Source organism: Mytilus galloprovincialis, chromosome 7 (assembly GCF_965363235.1).
Source record: "Mytilus galloprovincialis chromosome 7, xbMytGall1.hap1.1, whole genome shotgun sequence".
In the NCBI taxonomy this organism is placed as follows: domain Eukaryota; kingdom Metazoa; phylum Mollusca; class Bivalvia; order Mytilida; family Mytilidae; genus Mytilus; species Mytilus galloprovincialis.
The window spans coordinates 37,395,732-37,401,568 of NC_134844.1; positions in this window are offsets into that span (position 1 = coordinate 37,395,732).

Consider the following 5,837-nt stretch of genomic DNA (forward strand, 5'->3'; position numbering starts at 1 on the left):
TCATGTGATAACAATAAAAGTATAAAACTTGTTTATGTACATATTGTAGTTGGTAAATTTTATAGACACTCGAATACGATTTATTTATATCTATAATGATATATGGTTTCAATAATTTATAACTGGACACAATTTGTCTTATTATAAGTAATAGAAATATGGCTGATCTATAGGTGTTTTTCTTTCTTTCTTTTTTTTGTTTTAGAAAGTTGACTTTGATTGTTACTTTTTATGATTATGAGTTCAGTTCTGTAGCCTATTCTATTTAAGTTTAATTTTTGAAAACACGGGTCATGGATACTCTAATAAAATATTAATGGGCAAATAAAATAACTACAATATACACTACGCTTATTTGAGGTCTTAACCTTATAAAATTATAGATGTTACTTTGAAGGTATATCAAAAGTTATGTCCCTTAATCGACGTTTACTTCTTTCAAAAATTTGTGAATATTTATTTGTTCATAACAGTATGTCAAAAAACAAGACTTGACTTATGAAACAAATGTGTTTCTGAGATTGACAACTGTTTTTTCTTTTAGGCTTGTTAGATTATTCATATTGAATGTAATGCACCTGGTTACTTTAAATATTTAAAATAGAACCATTTGAAAAGAAACAAATCAAATAGGAGAATATCGAAAAAACTATGGTTGAAATACAAATGCTTATTGGAAAATTATAATCAGGAACGGTTCTTGTTGATTTTTAAAGTCTGCAGTTCTTTAATCTTTATACATATATGCCTTGAAAAAAGTTCCTAAAAGGTATTAGTGTGCTTTTGTTCTCCTAAAAATCCATATTAATTATAAAAAAAGAAGATGTGTCAATGCCAATGAGACAACTCTCCACAAGAGACCAGGATGACACAGAAATTAACAACTATAAGTCACTGTACGGTCTTTAACAATGAGCAAAGCCCATACCGCATAGTCAGCTATAAAAGGCCTCGAAATGAAAATGTAAAACAATTCCAACGAGAAAACTAACGGTCTTACTTATATAAAATAATGAACGAAAAACAAATATGTAAAACATAAACAAACGGCAACCACTGAATTACAGTCTCCTGACTTGGGACCGGCACATACATACATAATGTGGCGTAGTTAAATATGTTAGCGTGTTAGCGGGATCCCAACCCTCCCCCTAATCTGGGACAGTGGTATAACAGTACAACATAAAGAACGAACTATACAAATCAGTTGAAAAAGGCTTAAATCATCAGATGGACAAAAATACAAGAGGCCTTTTTACTTTCAAAACTATTATGTGTAGCTATTTGAAAAGTTTTGAATATTTCTCATCTTCAGGAGTTGTTGTTTTGACTTCGAATTCAAAAACTTAAAACACCATAATCGTCGATCAATCGTGTCTATACTGTTTTACCTAGCCTGGATTCTCATGTTGATGAGGCTAAGGAAAAGAACTTTTTTCGACGAACGCCTTCTCTCTACGTTCGGAATGCATTCAATTCCTTGTTTTCTTCTCTCTCGCTTGGCTGTATTTCACAAAATGTATAAATACAGGCAACAATAGTATACCGCTGTTCAAAAGTCATAAATCGATTAAGTGAAAACAAATCATCCGGTTTACAAACTTAAACTGAGGGAAAACAACGGAACAACAGAAAAACTGAACTGCAACAAAAACAAACGCCAACAAAAATAGAAACAGATTTGTTTATGACAATTGCCATATTCCTGACATAGTAAAGGATATTGGAAGAGAATATGGTGCGTTGAACCTGTCTAGCCAAACCTCTCGCCAATTTTTAACGTCGGTAAACTACAGTTGCTTCTTAATTCTGCCTGTATTCTTATCGTTTATCATTACAGTATTTAGATATGACTGCATTTGATTGTAAGTTCGTTTAGCCTAGTAGTCAGCACTTCTGTGGTGACATGAATTATCATTGATATGTTCATTATTATAAATTAACAGTATACGAAACTTTGAGTTAATAAAATACTTAGGTTGTTTTTTTACCTTAAAAGTAGATTACGTTGGCTGTATTTGGCAAAACTTTTAGGGATTTTTGGTCCGCAATGCTCTTCAACATCGTACTTTATTAGGCCTGTTTAACCACTTTGTTTATTCGAGCGTCAATGATAAGTCTTTTTTAGACGAAATGCGCGTCTGCAGGAGCAAATACAAAGTTTCAATCCTAGTATCTACGATGAGTATATTGCTAAATGTTTTTTTTTCTCTGTTATAGATCTAAGAAGGGTGGTTGTTATTATTAAAAACTAGTTTAACACTAAGCCAGCAACATTTTAAAATGTATGTTTATCCCAATTGCTTCTTAAACTATGCCTAGATCTTGAAACAAAGAGTTTTACATCAATGAGGCAGTAATACAATTCAATTATTCAATAAAATATAAAAACAAAATCACAAGATCTCCAAGGTATATTTAAGAGTTAAAGAGCTAAAGATAAAAGTAAAAAGTGTCTAATACTGTACAATCAAAACTAATTACCAACTTGTTCGCAGAGTGACAAATAAAGACAGCAGTAGTATACCTCTGTTCAAAATTCATAAATCGATTGAGAAAAAAAACAAATCCGGGTAACAAAATAAAACTGAGGGAAACGCATCAAATATAAGAGAACTACGACACAACAGAAACACAACATTAAAATGTAATACACATAGAAACGAACTATAATATAACAATGGCCATTTTTCTGACTTGGTACAGGACATTGGTGGGTTGAACCTGGTTTTGTGGTATGCCAAACCTCCCGCTTTAATGGCAATGTTAAACATAACATTAAAATGACATCATTACATGACAGGACTACAATACAAATAAATGGGAGAAAATATAGGACAGGGAAACACACGAATGATAGCTAATAAAAGGTATCAGGCTTACAATCTAATACGTCAGACGGTTCTCTTCGCTTCGTACAAAATAATAAATAGGAAAATCCTGTCGATATCTTTAACAAACAAAATATATGATAATAAATATAGTTTTATAAGGAGAGGGATCTATAAGATTTCTAGGGATGAATTGTTCTGAAAATAAAGGAATTTTAAGGAAAAGAATCCCGGTCCCAAAATAGAGAGAAATATATGCAAGACAATGAATATTATTTGTCAAAGAAAAATAAAAAGATACATAACTCCACGAAAATATCAAAGGACAAAGTCAAAAGCTCGAACACATCAAGCAAATGGAAACAACTGTCAAATTCCTGACTTGATACAAAAATTTTCTTGCATAGAAAATTGTGGATTGAAGTTCAAACTTGGTTTTATAGATATCCTAGTAATATCTCATAATGTATGACACTCGCATAAAATTCCTTTATACATGTATTGACAAAATGAGTGTGTTAACAAACAAACAAACAAACGAGCCATATGCGGTTATTGCATAGATCTAGAGTCCTTGCAATCGAAGTACCCTTCTCATTTGGGAGTCTTGATCCCACTTGTTTTCTGCAATCAGCAATCACTTGACTTATGGTGTCTCTATTTTGAAACTTCAATTTCCATGGATAAAAATCAATTGTGTAAAGACAGTTTGCTTAATGGGATGTTATAGGCACATCGAACGCCTTCCAGTGTTGGACATCTTGTTAGAAAAAGTACTAGAGAGGAGTAGGAGTTGTCTTCCTCTTATTTGCATAAAGGACAACTTATATTATGAGTATGTACTTATACCGACTTATGCTAATTTATTTGTAAGAAGTAGGTAGAAGTTATAATTCTAGCTTTTCATTGCTATAGGTTTCTTTGCTTTTCCTGAATTTTCTTGTGCAGTGTACGTTTATTATGGTATTAAAGAAAAAAACAAATCAGTACAAGGATTTTTTTAATAAAAAAAGATCTGATTAATTTAACGGGAATCATGATAAGCAACTGAGTGAGTTAACAATAAATAAATAATAAATAAGCTTTATTGAGAGTCGAAGCATATAAACTTTTACAAACATAAAATAAGCCAAATGATCTTTACCGACATTTTGTTAATAAAGAAATCTGATTTGTCATCATTAAAAATTCGCTATGATACTTACCTACTTATAGTTACTTATAGTTGATTTCCAGTACAGGATCCCTCAAGAATCCTCTTCACCAGACTCGTAATTTAATGTTTTTCTAATACTGTTTTGTCCGTGACTTCCGGGTATTTCTGCTCTGTAGTTATTATAATATATTTCTTCGTCTAACCATTATTTGTCTAATCGGTTTTTAAAGGCATTTATGGATGGTAACTTTGTTATTTTATCTGGTTGTTTGTTCCAGGTTTTAGCAATTCTAACAGAGAGAGAGTGTTTACGGATATTGGATTGGAATCTTTGATGAATGACTTTTAAAAAATGAGCTTACTTCTTTGTCGTAGTATCCATTCATTGTTTTGAAGGTTTCAATCATATCTCCTGTTGTTCTCCTATAAGATAATGTTGGTAGGCCTAGTGTTTTAGTCTATCTGGGAAGCTCATGTCTTTGGGACCTGGTAATTGTTCTGTTACCCTTCTTTGGACACCTTCTATTTTGTCGATATCTTTTTTCTTGTATGGGGACCAGACTGAGCTGGCATAGTCTAGGTGGGTTCTAACCATGGTTTTGTATAATGGCATGAATGTCTCGATTCCCAAGTATTTAAATGTTCTTCTAAGAATTGCAAATACGGAGTTGGCCTTGTTCACTTTTCACTTATGTGGTTAGTAAAGGTGAGTTTTGAGTCGATAAGGACTCCTATATCTTTTTCCTCTGTAACTTGTGCTATAGGATGATTTAGTAGGCTATAGATTGGTGGATGGTCAGTGCTATTTGATTTCTTACTTATTTTCATTTATTAACATTTTTCCGGGTGAAAATTTAGTAGCCATTTATCACTCCAGGATTTCATCCTTTTATATGATAATTATAACCCTGATTATGATATATCAGTCCGTCATAGTTAAGATGTGCATTTATCTACCCGTGGGAATTTATTAAATGATATATGTGTACATACGGGGCTTCGAATTCTTAATGGAAGAACTAGAGGGGATTTCATTGGAAAATTAACTTGCCATAATCCTCGGGGAGCAGTGTTGTTCACTACTCTATAGTAACAGAGAAACTATTAAATAAAGTTGCTTTTTATTTTATTTTTTGTTCATGACTTTTTAGCTGATCAGGTCTCTGTTATGTTAGATATAGATATGAAAGTTCCTGTACTAGATACTACAAGTTAACACTCTCAGATAACCCCTCCTAAATATATTTGGAATGATGAGTCTGCATTAAGATTTCAAACAGCTCTGACCTCTAATGATATGCAACACAATATATCAAACTTTTTGTGTGACCGGCGACTCTGATTCTCAAAATATGACTTTAAAACTAAATGATATAATCGGTGAGGCAGCTGATAAATCTATAAAACAAATATTACCTAAATCCCTAACTCCTCAAATTCAAATACGAAAACTATTAAGAAGCAATCAAAGTGGTTTGATTTTTCTTTAATTAAAATGTGTAAACAATTAGATGACAAGGAAAAACTATTTAAAAAATATAATAATGACCCCATAGTTAGAGGGAATTTCTTCAGTTTTTTAAAACTTTATAGAAAAACTAGGAAAAACAGTTCCGTAAAGATCTTATTGTACAACTAGAAAACATGGGAGATAACAATCCATCCCAATATTGGGCCTTACTACAGTCTCTCAGTAATGACTAATGAATCTTCTACGAAAGGAGATACATCTAATATATCAAACTCTGATTGGTTGTAAAAAAGCTTATTTCAAATTCCTTACCTGTAAATAAAGAACTTATTGATTCACTTAATAAACTATAGAAAAGCATAACATTTTTACAGAATTA